The sequence below is a fragment of the Hyperolius riggenbachi genome, chromosome 3, assembly GCF_040937935.1.
Source record: "Hyperolius riggenbachi isolate aHypRig1 chromosome 3, aHypRig1.pri, whole genome shotgun sequence".
Classification (NCBI taxonomy): Eukaryota; Metazoa; Chordata; class Amphibia; order Anura; family Hyperoliidae; genus Hyperolius; species Hyperolius riggenbachi.
Genome location: NC_090648.1, coordinates 167,540,689 through 167,558,055, shown reverse-complemented (window position 1 = coordinate 167,558,055; position 17,367 = coordinate 167,540,689). Strand labels below are relative to the sequence as shown.

Below are 17,367 nucleotides of genomic sequence, written 5' to 3'. Positions count from 1 at the left end.
CCACCCCTTGCCGCTGCCTGGTGCTGATAGGCCAGGCAGCGCAGGGGTCTGGGGGGGGGGGGGCTGTGTTGCGACGCGAATAGCGGCGATCGAGCGCGGGGCGGCGGCGATTGAAGTGCTGACGCAGCTAGCAAAGTGCTAGCTGCGTTCAGCAAAAAAAAATTACTCAAATCGGCCCAGCAGGGCCTGAGAAAACCTCCTGCGCGGCTTACCCCGAACGTTACCGCCAGGAAGGTTAAAACCACTTCCCTATATAGCAATCTTGTTGCTTGGACTGCTATAGGGATATACTATCTAATGAATTGTGTACTAGACAGTATACAAATAATTTGAGCTGGAGACTTTTCTCACCGGGGTCAGATCAGTGAGTGAGTTCTGCAGGGGTCTTTGCTGATCCCCCCCAAAAATGCACTGTGCTGCTAAATTGGGGTGTAGCTATCCCACAAGACTCTCACTTGGTTTGATACTGAACCACCTCAGTGCGTCTCTATGCAGCATTCAATGTCTGTCTATGTAACACTGTATCAGCTTGGTCCATACTGTACATGCAAGCTGATATATCTATCACAATACAGTCCCCATAGGGGACGCAATAGCCTTCATAGAAGGTAGCTGGGTGGGAATATGATCACCACAGGGTGTATGAGCAGTGCAATATAGATGCCCAGATAGTGTCACTCAACAATTGTTTCACCTCATAAGGAGAGGCGTCATCAGGAGTTTGTGATACACAACATTCATATATTTACAATATAATACAATATGTACAGCCCTCCACCCGACCAACAAAGATTCCCCCAGCACCACGCTCAAGTCAGAGCTGAATGTGTACTCAGGCAGGACGCTTAAATAGCGATATTTCCCACACCCCTCTTGACCAACTCCTCCCCTCCTGTATACCCCCATACTCGCTCACCTCCCGCTTTCTGAGCGCCTATGTCGGCGCTCTGTATATCTTAAATGTCCCCCTCCGTCCTGTGTACATCAATCTCCTGTTGGTCCGGCGAGTGACGTCGTTTCCTGTGACGTCACATCCGCCGGCCGTGTGGTGCGCACTGATTGGCCGGGCCTGCTGGCTGCTTTCTCGTTGTCATGGTGCCCATACACCATGCACGGAAGCTTCGTTTTCCGGCCATTGTGTTGTGCGCTGATTGGCTGTGCCGGCTAGCTGCTTCCTCATTGTCATAGTAACCATACCCCATGCATGGAGGTTTTATTTACCTCTGATGCGTGTGCACTATGTGCGCCGATCTAATGTTGCATCTAAACATATACGCCAGTACTGCCAGGTACCCTTATTGTGGCAATTGCAATCGTCAAGACATTACGATCTACCCTCCACAACTGGGTAACTGCAATTTGTACCTATCATAGCAGTCATTATCAAGATGCAATCTCATGAACACAGATACACTACTAAGGTATAGTTATTGCCCTAGGACTCCGATCCTGGACAATTTGTATAGATGACGGTATGCTAGCCTATAATGCTTAGATCAAGAGACTCAGGGTGGAGTAGGTATGCAGTGAGCAGTTACCAGGCAGCAGCAAGCAGTTGGAGAGGCATTTCACTGCATATAAACAGTCAGTGGAAAAAAGGCCTAACACAGATGTTAACCATTACAATATAATGGTGTTGCATCACTCTGCGATTATATAGTCCATTCAGTGTGAAAGGACCCTGAGGTAATATCATAAGGTAATCCCAAGGCACTAAATGATTATCTCATTCTCTCAATTATGATTTGTGATTAGTTCAGACAAAAAAAAAAAAAAATAGATGGGGAATGCATTGCTCGTGTCAGTGATTATTGCATTTCCACACAAAGTGTGCGGTTTAGTTTGTCAGTCACCTGTGTGTACCTCATTAGGGCAGAGATCAGGGCTGTGGAGTCGGAGCAATTTTGGGTGCCTGGAGTTGGGAAAAAACGTTTAGACTCCTAATGAATTTAAACTGTAATTAAAATAGAAAATATGATAAAATGTTTTATTTCTCAGATAATAGTCATCATAAATAATTTATATATACAGTAATAGCTGCGCTTAGTCCACATAAATGAAATAAACCAATCCAAATTAGTTACTTGTGCTGCTTCAATAAAGCAGTCCCCGTATTTTTAAAGTCAGATATACATATATGATTGTGACTGTACAGTATATATGATGTGTACACAGGATTCTCTTATATATACTAAATAACATTTACAGTGGTGTGAAAAAGAAATTGCCCCTTGAACCTAATAACTGGTTGGGCCACCCTTAGCAGCAATAACTGCAATCAAGCGTTTGCGATAACTTGCAACGAGTCTTTTACAGCGCTCTGGAGGAATTTTGGCCCACTCATCTTTGCAGAATTGTTGTAATTCAGTTTTATTTGTGGGTTTTCTAGCATGAACCGCCTTTTTAAGGTCATGCCACAACATCTCAATAGGATTCAGGTCAGGACTTTGACTAGGCCACTCCAAAGTCTTCATTTTGTTTTTCTTCAGCCATTCAGAGGTGGATTTGCTGGTGTGTTTTGGGTCATTGTCCTGCTGCATCACCCAAGATCGCTTCAGCTTGAGTTGACGAACAGATGGCCGGACATTCTTCTTCAGGATTTTTTGGTAGACAGTACAATTCATGGTTCCATCTATCACAGCAAGCCTTTCAGGTCCTGAAGCAGCAAAACAACCCCAGACCATCACACTACCACCACCATATTTTACTGTTGGTATGATGTTCTTTTGCTGAAATGCTGTGTTACTTCTGCGCTAGATGTAACGGGACACGCACCTTCCAAAAAGTTCAACTTTTGTCTCATAGGTCCACAAGGGATTTTCCCAAAAGTCTTGGCAATCATTGAGATTTTTTTTTAGCAAAATTGAGACGAGCCTTAACCATCTTAGCGGTATGGACGAGCTCAGCTCGTCCATCACCGCCGATGGCTGCCGCTCAGGCCCTGCTGGGCCGATTTTGTTCAAATAAAGAGCAGCACACGCAGCCGGCACTTTGCCAGCCGCGTGTGCTGCCCGATCGCCGCCGCTCTGCGGCGATTCGCCGCGAGCAGCGGCGAAAGAGGGTCCCCCCAGCCGCCTGAGCCCAGCGTAGCCGGAACAAAAAGTTCCGGCCAGCGCTAAGGGCTGGATCGGAGGCGGCTGACGTCAGGACGTCGGCTGACGTCCATGACGTCACTCCGCTCGTCGCTATGGCGACGATCTAAACAAAACAAGGAAGGCCGCTCATTGCGGCCTTCCTTGTTTATTCTGGGCGCCGGAGGCGATCGGAAGAACGCCTCCGGAGCGCCCTCTAGTGGGCTTTCATGCAGCCAACTTTCAGTTGGCTGCATGAAATAGTTTTTTTTAAATTTAAAAAAAACCCTCCCGCAGCCGCCCTGGCGATCTTAATAGAACGCCAGGGTGGTTAATGTTCTTTTTGCTTAAAAGTGGTTTGCACCTTGGATATCTGCCATGCATGCCGTTTTTGCCCAGTCTCTTTCTTATGGTGGAGTCGTGAACACTGACCTTAATTGAGGCAAGTGAGGCCTGCAGTTCTTTAGATGTTGTCCTGGGGTCTTTTGTGGCCTCTCGGATGAGTTTTCTCTGCGCTCTTGGGGTAATTTTGGTTGGCCGGCCGGCCACTCCTGGGAAGGTTCATCACTGTTCCACGTTTTTGCCATTTGTGGATAATGGCTCTCACTGTGGTTCGCTGGAGTCCCAAAGCTTTAGAAATGGCTTTATAACCTTTACCAGACTGATAGATCTCAATTACTTTTGTTCTCATTTGTTCCTGAATTTCTTTGGATCTTGGCATGATGTCTAGCTTTTGAGGTGCTTTTGGTCTACTTCTCTGTGTCAGATAGCTCCTATTTAAGTGATTTCTTGATTGAAACAGGTATGGCAGTAATCAGGCCTGGGGGTGACTACAGAAATTGAACTCAGGTGTGATAAACCACAGTTAAGTTATTTTTTAACAAGGGGGGCAATCACTTTTTCACACAGGACCATGTAGATTTGGAGTTTTTTTTCTCACTAAATAATAAAAACCATCGTTTAAAACTGCATTTTGTGTTCAATTATGTTATCTTTGACTAATAGTTAACGGTTTTTGATGAGCAGAAACATTTAAGTGTGACAAACATGCAAAAGAATAAGAAATCAGGAAGGGGGCAAATCGTTTTTCACACCACTGTATTCTGTAAGAATAAAGCCTGATGTGTAGCCGTGTCTGTAATAGAGATGGTCAGTGAGATGGAAATAATTCTGCGTTGATGCTTATTTATGCAAATGTATGCACTCTCTTTGCTCATGAAATCAAATAATTTGATATGTTAAAATTTGGTTTGGTGACTACGAATTAAAGGGTACCTGAGACAGATGAAAAGAAAAGTGTTATACATACCTGGGGCTTCCTCCAGCCCACTTCAGGCTAATCAGTCCCTCGCTGTCCTCCACCACCTGGATCTTCTGCTAAGTCCCGGTAATTCAGCCAGTCAGCGCTGTCGGGCCACGTGCCGCTCCTACAGCCAGGAGCATTCTGCACCTGCGCAATAGTGCTGCGCAGGTGTAGTACGCTTCCGGCGGAGTGTGTGCATGCAAACTAAGCAAGACAGGCTCAAGTACCTGGACTCAGCAGAAAATCCAGGTTGCGGAGAACGACAGCGAGGGACTGATTAGCCTGAAGGGGGCTAGAGGAAGCCCCAGGTATGTATAAAACTTAAATTTAATCTGTATCAGGTTTACTTTGTTACACAGTAGTACTATACTCTACATATGCACTCTCCACAGAGCTGCAGGTAATCCACTGAGAATGTTGTGCACATTGAACACAGAGGTGTTGTCTATCGCCCATAAATCTGGTTCAGATTGTGCATGAAGAATGTGTAATAGAGGAAGAATCTCCTTATTCCCCGGCAGACTATCTGCTCGTCACTTACATGTACCCACAGTTACATTGCCTAGGGCCTGATAGATGTTCTTTGTTCCGGCCTGTACCTTTTACAAGTACTCTTACCAAGGACTAATTGTAGTCTATGACTAAAGAGAATAAATATGGTAGTCTCCATATCCTTCTCACTTCAGTTGTCTTTTAAAATTCCTAAGCGTTGGCAGTTAAGAGATTAATTTTATCTTAAAGAGACTCTGAAGCGAGAATAAATCTCGCTTCAGAGCTCAAAGTTAGCAGGGGCACCGCCGCTATCGTGCCGCACAAAGGGGGTCCCTTCACCCCCAAACCCACCCCAGCAGGACTTGGTCGTGCATTTGGTCGCTCCTGGAGGCAGGGCTAACGGCTGCAGCCCTGCCTCCAGTCGCGTCTGTCAGCGGCGCATCGCCGCCTCACCCCCGCCCCTCTCAGTGAAGGAAGACTGAGAGGGGCGGGGGAGAGGCGGAGATACGCGCTGACAGACGCGCGTGGGGCAGGGCTGCGGCGGTTAGCCCTGCCCCAACCAGGAAGCGCTCCCCCGCATTACGGAGGGGGATTTGGGGGTGAAGGGACCCCCGTTAAGCCGCGCTATAGCGGCGTTTTAGCAGGGGCACACATGCCCCTGCTAACTCTGAGGTCTGAAGCGAGATTTATTCTCGCTTCAGTCTCTCTTTAAATACTTTCAATCAACAACATTGTAATATGCAAATTAGAGGAGTCGGAGTCGAGGAGTCGGTGGAATCCTAAACTGAGGAGTCTGAGTCGGTGGATTTTTTTACCGACTCCACAGCCCTGGTAGAGATCCAACTACTGTAGCAGCTATGTGAAATTTTACTTTAGGTATATAGGGTATAATTAAAGAGATCATAAGCACATGGACTGGTCTCTAGAGGCCTGCCACCCCTTTGGGGCATGTCCGCAAATATGAAGCATTGTGTCTGGCGATTAACAGCCTCAAAAGCTACAGGATGCCATGTAAAAGGTAGAAAAATAAGGTTTAATCCCCATTCAATATGTTTTTAGATCTAAATATGGTTAACTTGCTTTAGTGTATGTGTGGTGAGCTAAGCAGATACTACCCGGGACCCTTACAGGACCCTGGCTGTACACTCAGAGCTGCAGGTCCACACAAGTATTGAGCTAATCGGTCCACTCTTAAAATGTACCCGAGAGCATTAAGCTACATACACACTCAACATGGAAAGTGGCTGAGGCGACAGTTCAGAGCTATCTAGAGTAAAGTTGTCCCTCTGAGGTCGGCTAAAGATCTGGAACAAAAGGTTTATTTCCCAATGCGATTCTCGTTTCCCAACCTCGTTCCAAAAGCGCAATGGGCAAAAAAAAAAAAATTGCATTGCAAAATTGCTAAATCACAAAATCACTAGGTGATTGCAAGTGTAAACCGGTCATACGGCAGGGTTAACACTTGTGAAAATCACATGCATTTTCCCCCATGCGAATTGGCATTGCAACTTAAAACTAAAGGAAGTCAATGGACTTGTGCACACTTAAATGTGAATTTTGCATGCAAATTCTGTTTTAAGAAGGCAAACCAAGGCAAAAAAAAGCTTACAGCAGTGCAACAGAGTAACCAAGCAGCTCAGGGTGACCCAAAACCACAAGGGTCACTCTTAGCTGCCTGGTTACTCGGTTGGGCTGGTCCAAGTTCCTATCCCATAGAGCCATATCAGTCCCTGCCATACACTGAGGAGGACTAAAAGTCCGAAACAGGCTGTCTGCAAGTGGGGTTGATGTGGCTCTGACAAATTGAAAGCTATAGGCTTGCTAGACACCTGCGGTTCTGGATGTAAGCCTGGCTTAAGGGGTATAAAGAGACAAATTGCATATTCAGTGGTGCATTGTGGGGAACCACAGATGTGCACTTAAAGAGGAACTCCAGTGAAAATATTGTAATAAAGTGCTTCATTTTTACAATAATTATGTATAAATGATTTAGTCAGTGTTTGCCCATTGTAAAATCTTTGAAATCCCTGATATACATTCTGACATTCATTACATGGTGCCATTTTTACAGTTGGCAGGTGATGTAGCTGCTGCATGCTTTTTTGGCAGTTGGAAACAGCTGTAAACAGCTATTTCCCACAATGCAGCAAGGTTCACAGACAGGAAACCTCCAAGAGTACGTACTAAGAATTTCTTTGTGGGAGGGGTTTCACCACAATATCAGCCATACGGCGCCCCCTGATGGTCTGTTTGTGAAATGGAATAGATTTCTCATGTAAAAGGGGGTATCAGCTACTGATTGGGATAAAGTTCAATTCTTGGTCAGAGTTTCTCTTTAAAGCTGAATTATTGCAAATTCCTTCTGTTTTAAGAAGGCAAACCACACTAAGCAGTGCAGCATAATTTGCACATTGTGTGCATTTTCTTACTGACCATCATTAGCTACTGTTGAAAACCATGCACAGCTTCCCCTTACCTACTGTCCTATACCTTAAACCTGAAGGGCCCGTTTCCACTATCGCGGAACCGGCCGCGATTTCGGAGAGTTTCCCCGCAGGCGAATCGCATGGGGAAACTCTCCCATAGGGGAACATTGCACCGCGGCCGATTCGCTTGCGTGAGCGATATGGCCGGTACTGCCGGCAGAATTCGCTGCGGCGGCTGCAAATCCCATAGCCATGCACGGCACGGCTGATGGGATTCGCCTGCGATCCCATCCACCTGCTCAGTGCCGGCGTGCGTCTGCAAGACACACGCCGCACAAGTGGAAACGGGCCCTTAGACTGTAAGGGCTTTTGGCCAGGGTTCTCTGCCCCTTTTGTCTCACAATGCTGTGTAATGTGTTTGCATACCTCTCACTCCTGTAGTTTATTGTTCACTGCATCAGCGGTAATCCTCCATTATCTAGTATTAACTGTTGTATTGTATATTTGTATTGCATGTATAACTTTGCTCTATAGTATTCCAGGAGAAAGTGAGGATTGGCACATGCAGTACTCCTTATTAAAACACAGCTTTATTGTGTCTGGCTGTACATCACAGAAAAACAGGACACATATCCAATGTAGTTGAAAAGATTCCTACCCAGTCTAATGTCCGGTGGGGTGAGGTGGGAGCGGTGGCTTGCCTGACGCACGTTTCGCTCGTATGAGCGTCTTCTGAGGCTCTGCGCACGCCGGACATCTTGCGCTGTAGGTTTAAATAGGGAAATCCCTTATTATCCGGCGTGCAGCAGGCCGTTGCCCGTCCCCAACTTCCGGTATATGACGTCATGACGTCCTCCGGAAGCTCAGGGGAATCCACCGTGGTTGCTGGTCTTGCGCATCTACTCCAGTTTCGTCCAGCCGGCTCAGCAACCACTAGGTGGAGCCAAAGATAATCAAAAGGCGACAAACAGCACGGCATGGATTTATATAGGCAGACGTAGTGCCCACTTACATAGCAGTACAGTTTGCGGCTGCAGGACAAAGGAAGGAACATTTTTTTCTTATGGAATTAAAAATACTCAAGTAGGGCAGGAACAGGGGAAGAAAAAATGGGGGAGGGCAAGCGGTGGAGGGGGAGGAGGAAGGGGGGAATCCCCTGGAAAAGGCTCTCAAATATTTTTCTATTACTTTAAGCAATTTTAGTGCCTTTAATACAAAGGAACACAGGGGGATGTAAGAAATATATCAATTGCTTCTATTTCATTACAGTAAGACCATGCTTTGCTGAATAGATCCCCATCAAGTACCTTTGGTTAAAAATCTTTAATAGATTATTCAAAAAAACTCCCACAGAACTGATATAGTAATCACAGGAAGAAGGTCTAATAGAGTAGATTTCTCTGGGGTATTTCTGCTTCTCTCTTTCTCTCTCTTCGTGTTTTCTTCCTTTCTTCCTTCTCTTTTCTCCTTCTCCTCTTGTTTTTCTCCTGTCTACCTTGTCTTCTTTCCCCCCCTTTTTTTCTTTCTATTTCTTTTGTTTCTCCCTCCGAACTTGATATAGGGGTGAATAATGAAATGCTAATTGTCCATAGTTCTCTTAATTCATTGGTTTTTTACTAAGGGTTTTTAATTTCATGTAGGTGGGATGGGGGGAGATATGGGTGGAGGAAGTGGAGTTGTAGGTGGGAGTTTTTTTTGAATAATCTATTAAAGATTTTTAACCAAAGGTACTTGATGGGGATCTATTCAGCAAAGCATGGTCTTACTGTAATGAAATAGAAGCAATTGATATATTTCTTACATCCCCCTGTGTTCCTTTGTATTAAAGGCACTAAAATTGCTTAAAGTAATAGAAAAATATTTGAGAGCCTTTTCCAGGGGATTCCCCCCTTCTTCCTCCCCCTCCACCGCTTGCCCTCCCCCATTTTTTCTTCCCCCGTTCCTGCCCTACTTGAGTATTTTTAATTCCATAAGAAAAAATTTTTCCTTCCTTTGTCCTGCAGCCGCAAACTGTACTGCTATGTAAGTGGGCACTACGTCTGCCTATATAAATCCATGCCGTGCTGTTTGTCGCCTTTTGATTATCTTTGGCTCCACCTAGTGGTTGCTGAGCCGGCTGGACGAAACTGGAGTAGATGCGCAAGACCAGCAACCACGGTGGATTCCCCTGAGCTTCCGGAGGACGTCATGACGTCATATACCGGAAGTTGGGGACGGGCAACGGCCTGCTGCACGCCGGATAATAAGGGATTTCCCTATTTAAACCTACAGCGCAAGATGTCCGGCGTGCGCAGAGCCTCAGAAGACGCTCATACGAGCGAAACGTGCGTCAGGCAAGCCACCGCTCCCACCTCACCCCACCGGACATTAGACTGGGTAGGAATCTTTTCAACTACATTGGATATGTGTCCTGTTTTTCTGTGATGTACAGCCAGACACAATAAAGCTGTGTTTTAATAAGGAGTACTGCATGTGCCAATCCTCACTTTCTCCTGGAATACTATATATGCTTTGTTGCTTTTGTGGATTAGAGCACGCAACCCTTCAATCCAGTAGTTCCAGTCAGTGTCATAGCAGTCCGATCTATGTAACTTTGAATTCCTGTTATTGCAGTGCCTGTTGCTTTCTCTTCTTTTGTGTCTACATTAACTTTGCTCTATGTTGTATAACCTTGTTATGTCCGTCATCCTTGTATATATTTATTATATTTATAAAGCGCCAGCATATTACGCAGCGTAATATGTTGGCGCTTTATAAATACAATAAATAATAATAATAATTGCTATACCCTGTATGGTGTTGTATAGCGCTATGGAAGATACTGGCGCTATATAAATCAATAATAATCTAAAATATTTACTGCTGTAGAAAGCACAGTTAGCTGAACTAGTAATTGAACCCCTAACGTCTGATCCAGAGTCAGAAGCCTTAACCATTGTACCATAGGTCTTAAATAGGGGGTGTGGCCATGCACTCTGTAATTTACTATACAGCTGGCCTGGAGTCTCCTGCTGTCTTCTTTTGTTAGATGTTTTTTCTGCTGCTGCGGTTTCCTTTGTAAAGGTAGCATGGAAATAGCTTAACAGACATGTTGGTAGTGACAATCTGACCATCACCCACCTTGCAAGTTTTTTCTCTGTGTGCTGCCTTAAACTCTCTGTGCTGCCTTTCCTACATTATCACTATGCACCGTTAATATAGGAACCCTGTAGTACAGTGCCTGCTAACAGTTTAGCAGATGCAACAGCTTATGTAAAGTCACATGTTGATAGCATAATTGTACCTAGGAACCAATTGCAGAAATCACATTTTGATTAAAATAACACTGTAGCAATAAAATGTGAGATTAAACAAATGTGACAAAATGAGTCGAGCCAGCCAGGAGTCGAACCTAGAATCTTCTGATCCGTAGTCAGACGCGTTATCCATTGCGCCACTGGCCCACTGCTGAAAGTCTGCAATGTACTCTGTGGGCTGGATTAGTTGCTGTACAGACCCTTTTGTAAGATGAAGCTGGGCTGTAAAGTTTACAAGAGCTAGAATGACTGTACGTTTGCTTTGACAGTCACATCTCCTGCACAAGTACTCAGAGTATTCAGGAATACTGTGTATAGTTACTGTGAAGTTAAAGTAGAATAAATCACAGACAAACCTTCCACTACTAATACATCTATAAAATAAAATTTTAAAAAATTACGAGCCAGCCAGGAGTCGAACCTAGAATCTTCTGATCCGTAGTCAGACGCGTTATCCATTGCGCCACTGGCCCTTGCAGCTTTCAGCAAGTTGGATTGTAATTTGCTATGCAGAAGTAAGAAAGAGTACAGTGCATATCTCCCTTACAAAGTTTACTACTGATGGAGCAAGCCTTGCAGCACTAAAGTCCCAGGCTCAATTACCAAGACTCCAGGTAGTTTGTAGCTTCCTCTTATTGCAACAGTTTCCTCCGAGAATACATTTGAAAAAGTTGCAAGATAATTTGGGCGTGACGTTAAATAACGATTTTACTAGCAATATCAGTAAACAACAATTTATGAGTAATGTTAAATAACAAAAACTATAAATTAATTGCGGTATTACATTATCGGTAAATTTGCAGATAATTTTGAACAGAACTATAACCTAACCTCTCCCTACTCTCACACAGAACCTTCCCCCGTAGTAGTGCCTAATCCTAAGACCCCGATCCCAGCTAACAATAATACGATAAATTTCAGTTGAATTGCAGCCGCCAGCTAAATAGCATAACGGCTTTGCGTGCTTTTCTGGCTGTGACTTTTTCAACTGCTCCTTCCTCCGGATACATCACTTTTTTTCTCTACATCCTGAAGACAAAATGGTAATTATTTTAACCCCAAATTTGCCTCTATTGTTAACTGTATTCTACGATATCTATTACTAGTACCGGTATTATTTTTATAGCACCAACATCTTCTGTAGCACTGTACAGAATACAATAGTAAGGGATCACAGATACATAGTTTACATGCAGTACAATCAAACATCTGGCCATATAAGTGCAAAATACATACAAGGGTCATCAAGAAAGTAAAGCCTATTTGCCTTAACTTGCACCTGTTTTGAATCAGGATGATACAATTTATTGGCTAATTTAGAGATAAATAAAAAGTACGCCTTCATTGGACTTGATTCCTGCATATACGGAAAATATTTAAAAAACACAGCTTATATACATTGGACATACAGAGGAGAAACATTCTTGGTGGTTTGTTTTTTTTAAAGGAAACCAGAGACGATAAAATACATTTTTATACATACCTGGGGCTTCCTTCAGCCCCATCCGCACAGATCGCTCCCACGCCGCCGTCCTAAGTCTTCTGTACCAGGTCCCGTAACTTCAGCTAGTCGGTGCAAGAGAAGTGTGCTCTCTATGTATCTCTCCGGCAGTTGCCAGAGAGATACGTAGAGAACTGCTGGAGAAATATGTAGAGATCGCATTTCTCTTGCATCAGAATGGCCCGTGACTGGCTGAAGCTACGGGACCCGGTACTGGAGCTGGAGAAGACCGAGAACGGCGGCGTGGGAGTGATCCGTGCGCATGGGGCTGGAGGAAGCCCCAGGTATGTATAACATTTTTATTCTATCGTCTCTGGTATACTTTAAGAATGTTTCTCCTCTGTATGTCCAATGTATCTAAGCTATAAGTGTCAGGCGTGGACTTACCACCGCCGCGGCCAGCGGCACGAACGCCGCTCTCGGGGCTGACGTCACCGGGACTCCGAACTTCCGGCCTGCCTCGGCTGCTGCCGCCGGTCAGCGTTCCAGTCGCAGGTTGTCCCAGCAGGGCAGGGCAGCACGCTCACGCACGGAGCGTCATGCCCTTTATGCCCTAAGAAGGAGGCTCCCATGAGCGGCTTGCTGAGACACTTCCCGCCCCCTCTCTGACGTCACCTGGGGGGTGGGGGTTGCTGGTTTGACAGCCTGCATTTAAGCAGCAGGCTGCCAGTGCTCTTTGTCCGCTGTAGCGATCACACCCCTGTGCTAGCTCTCGGATCCACAGTATACTTATATATTGGTTACGCCAATATATAAGTACTGGAAGACCATACCATTGTGATTTACCTGTGCCTTTGACCTTTTGCCTGTTCTTGACCTCGATTTCTCTTGATCCTCTTGTACCGCTGCCTATCTGACTTCCCGTTGCCAACCTTGCTATTCTCTCGTTCATTCTCTTGCCTGTGTGTCTCTGTGCCTCGTGTATCTGATTTCTGTTGCCGAACCTTGCTTGTACGACATTTCTCCGCCAGCAGGCCCGTGCCGCTGGACGGAAGTTCCTGCGCTCTGTGGGCCCTCGCCACTGAGTAGTACGAGAATTACTGTTGCACCAATCACTACATCTTTGTTATTTTCATTACCTGACTGTGGGTCTCTTTTCCACAGCCAGAGAATTGTGTATCCCGTTATCTTTGCTAAGCTTTGCAGTTAGCTTACAGAACGTGACAATAAGTATATGCAGGAACCAAGTCCGATGAAGGCTTATTAGCCAAAAGCTTACTTTTTATTTATCTGTAAGTTAGCCAATAAATGGAATCATCCTGATTCAAAACTGCTTGCTTTTACTGATGGCTAATACGGTACAACTCTACTGCTTCTACTATACAACAAAAACCGTGTAAAAAATACTGTGTCATCAATAAAATCTTTACAGAACTGAGTGAGTAAAGATTAACCTCGTACATAGTTTATGCATGGTATAATATATGTATAAATCACCAAGCAATACAGGTAAAATGTTCATTTGACAGAATAAGGCTTTGGTCATATTACAATGCAAGAAATCACAAAAACTGATAGCCAACACATCCTGTTTTATTAATCAGATCTGTTAACATTTCTCAGTGCACGATGAATCTGTTGTGATACCCTCAACTCAAATTCAACCTTCTCAATTTCTCCAGGCAGCAGATACATTTTCCATAGGACCCAATGGTGGAAACAACTGCTGTGGACTCCAACCGGACCACAATGCACCATCACAGTGAACATTGCCCTGTCCACTCTGATTGACCATTGGCAATCCAGCTTAATGTGAACAGAGACTAAGAACAGTAGAAACAAGAGAAACCAAGGAAATGATTCTGCACTTGCAAGCTTACAATCTAAAAAGGAGAGACATCCTATTGCAGAACTTCATACAGCACTGATAGCAGAGGCTATCAGCATCACAAGTTGAGCCCAAACTAAAATCGAATGCTTTTCCTCCCAATACACGTTACTTGATCTGATTTCATGAGCGCACCTGTTATGCTGATTGCTAGGACACTCATTTTGTAATATAGTTTGTGGTATTACGGTCCCACTACTATGATGTGATGCTGAATCACAAACATACCGCATACCATATTTTCCAGGGCTGTGGAGTCGATACAAAAATCCTCTGACTCCATCTCCGACTCCTCAGTTTATGAAACCTCCGACTCCAGGTACCCAAAATGGCTCAGACTCCTCAACTCTGACTCCTTTGTCTTATACTTACCAGGGCTGTGGATCTGGTACAAAAATCATACGACTCCCGACTCCGAAGTTTATGAAACCACCGACTTCAACTCCAGGTACCCATAATTGTTCCAACTCCAACGCCCTGATATTTTTTTTGCGTGTTTGCACTTCTATTAAAGTCATTAGAAGCAAACAAGATCACATATTAATGCAGTGCAAGCCCATTTTCCCTTACTCTCAAAGAGCAACAGAAATTGTGTAGTGCAAAAGAGATAATATTGCAATTGGTTTTGGGTTTGTGTTTTTTATTGGGAACAAGTGGCCATTAATGGTGCAATTTTTAGTGAATGATTGTATTTTCCATCAGATCAAATTGTATGGAAACAGAAAAGCTGATGAGCCTAATCAATCCTGAACGATTGCATTTTCAAATGTCCCCTTAAAGAACCAGTCGGTGAGGCATTATTTTTTTTTTATTTCTTTTTACAAACATAGAACCACAACTTTGAATTGTTTGGATCCATCAATGCGGTGGGACCAATTAAAAACAATCTTAATTTGAACTGAATGATCAGATCAAAAATACGATTGTTCACTAAAAAGAGCCCCGTTAGTGTGGGGGTGGAGGACTCACCACGGCTGTCTTGTGCCTTGAGACAACAATTAATAGCACTTCTCCAAGGGAAAAGGAGACTTGTTTAAAACGATGGCTGTAATTAAGGACAGCCTTCAATGCTCAAAAAAAATTTTGCTGGGAAAAAAAGTCAGAAGGTATGGTTCTGGGTTTTGATCACACATTGGGTTTTGATAGCACTGTGTGGGTTTGATCACACAATGAGTTGGTTGTTCTGATCAGTTGTCAGATGCAGGTTAGCATTGAGCCACCCGACCTTCCTAACAAACCAGCAGCTTCTATGACATTTGTAACACCCACAGCGCACGCACTTTGCATACATTATATACTTACTTTGTTAGTCACAGTACTTCTGTGCTGTTTTGCTCAGTGTAACTGTATGACTGGGACAAGCAGGAAGTATTGTAATACATTACATTTTAAAGCTGTGGTCCTCCGCAGATCCATTCCACGTAAGCTCATTGCTACCTGAGGTTACAGTAGCTCCGGAGGTGTGGCAGACATGCACCTTCTGTAGTAGTTTCTTGCCAGCTACAACAGGAGGGTAAGATTGGCAGCTGTGATGCATTTCCATGTGAAAATGCCAGGCTGATGAGTGATCTGTGCTCGGCTGTCTGCTTGGCATGCCTTCAGTGTATCCATCGGATTAGAACGTTAGTGTCCCTCCCCCCATATTGCTGCCGATTCCTTCTTCTCTTTATAGCTCCTCTCTATACTGTTGCCAGATTACTTTTTTGTCCATTTTCCCTGATGGCAACAGATCACAAAGACAGTCAACAGATCTTGTGTTATTAATCTGACACTTTTCAGTCTGCAATGAATCTGTTGTGGTAACCACAACTCAAATCCAACCTGCTCGATTTCTCCAGATACGTTTTCCACAGGACCCAATGGTGGAAACATCTGCTTCGGACTGCAACCGAACCACAATGCACCATTAGAGTGAATAATGCCCTGTCCACTCTGGTTGGCCAATGGCGATCCAGCTCAATGTGAACAGAGCCTTGAACAGTAGAAACAAGAGACACCAAGGGAAGGATCCTCAGATTTGCAAGCTTAGAATCTAATGGAGAGAGATCCTATTGCAGAACTTCATACAGCACTGATAGCAGAGAATATCAGCATCACAAGTTGAGCCAAAACCAAAATCTAATGCTTTTCCTCCCAATACACGTTGCCAATCTGATTTCATGAGCGCACCGGTTATGCCGATTGCTAGGACACTCATTTTTTTTATATAGTTTGTGGTATTATGGTCTCACTAGTATGATGTGATTAATGCTGAATCACAAACTTATTGCATAACGTTTTTCTTTGTGTGTTTGCACTTCTATTAAAGTCATTACAAGCACAAAAAAGATCACCGTAAGGCTTGACAGGTTATGTCCACAATCAGTCTCTATGCCCCAATCTACTGCTGTGACTCTGAGCCCGGCCCACGGTCTTCACCTACAGACAAGCCCCCACGTGAACAGGACACTATTTGTCTCCTGACTACGGTTACCCCCAGGTTTTAACGTGCAATGTATACAGACTGAAGTAGAGTGAACAATAACTCCTCAGAGCACCACTGAGCTAGTATCACTACAGTTCACAAGTTCAAATATGAAAAGTACCTGAGATGATGAGGATGAGCACCACAATGGAAGTTAGATATGTAGCAGTATACAGTCCAGGCTGCATACAAGAGTATCCAGGTAACAGGCAAGGGTCGGTCCAGGCAGCAAGCAAGAGCATCCAGGTAATAAGCAAAGGTCGGTCCAGGCAGCAAACAAGAATAGTCAGTAACAAGGGTCAAACAGCAATTCAGCAATCAGGATTCAGAGTGCATACCCAGCAACTAGCTACAGCTATGCTTATCACGGGCAATGACTGGGAGCACTCAGGAAGTTTAAATACAACTTTCAACCAATCAGTGGCTGGCTACACTCCACAATCCAATCACACAGCAGACCTACCTAAATGTCAGCTGACACCGCGCTGTCAGCTGACTATTGTCTACCTGGGTGTCTGCAGCCGCTTCCTTCCCTGGCTCACAAGCATTCTCCGTTCCCTTGTCGTCTGGCACGCCAGGAACGGTTGGTTCTTTGACTCACAGGAGGTCTGTCGTGCGCGGAGACAGGACCTTTATGCTTGCAGAAGGCGCGTCAGCTGACCTGCCGGTCGGCTGACGTCAGGGGGGACTCTCGCCGCTCGGATTGGCGGAAATCCGAGGTGGGAGTGGCTGAGGGTCTCCCTCTTCCTCATAAGCCTTTACTTGTCAATCGGTCCTCGTCTGCTTACGTGTTAGCGCTCAGACCTTAGACTAGATCCCAGGTGTTGAAACCAAGGACTTCACACCTAGACTAGGAATTGTCATATTGTTATTGATTACCTGTGTATGATTTTCCTGTGTATGATTCTGGCTATAACTCTGACCTTGCTTCCTGTCTAACGTTTCTGTACTTCTGCCTATCTGACCAGTTGCTGAACCTCTGCTTG

The 17,367-nt window shown here is 44.7% G+C and overlaps 1 protein-coding gene and 2 non-coding genes across 9 annotated transcripts in view; 1 reads left to right on the top strand and 2 right to left on the bottom strand.

Moving 5' to 3' along the window:
- The first annotated feature begins 1,270 nt into the window (after positions 1 to 1,270).
- The window catches only part of FANCI (FA complementation group I), a 104,049-nt gene continuing 87,952 nt past the window's right edge, over positions 1,271 to 17,367 (top strand). Inside the window, exons 1-2 of one of the 7 annotated variants that reach the window (XM_068275207.1) lie at positions 1,271 to 1,348; positions 13,712 to 14,365. The gene's annotated coding sequence lies outside the window, so the exon portion shown is untranslated. Of the gene's footprint in view, positions 1,422 to 1,550; positions 1,700 to 6,982; positions 7,043 to 9,521; positions 9,669 to 11,439; positions 11,632 to 13,711; positions 14,366 to 17,367 lie in introns of those variants that run through there. The other 6 variants (XM_068275203.1, XM_068275204.1, XM_068275200.1 and 3 more) reach the window with 6 other exon arrangements.
- On the bottom strand, positions 10,663 to 10,735 carry TRNAR-ACG (transfer RNA arginine (anticodon ACG)). Its single transcript has one exon. It is a non-coding gene; the product is annotated as a tRNA-Arg (tRNA).
- On the bottom strand, positions 10,989 to 11,061 carry TRNAR-ACG (transfer RNA arginine (anticodon ACG)). The gene has a single exon. It is a non-coding gene; the product is annotated as a tRNA-Arg (tRNA).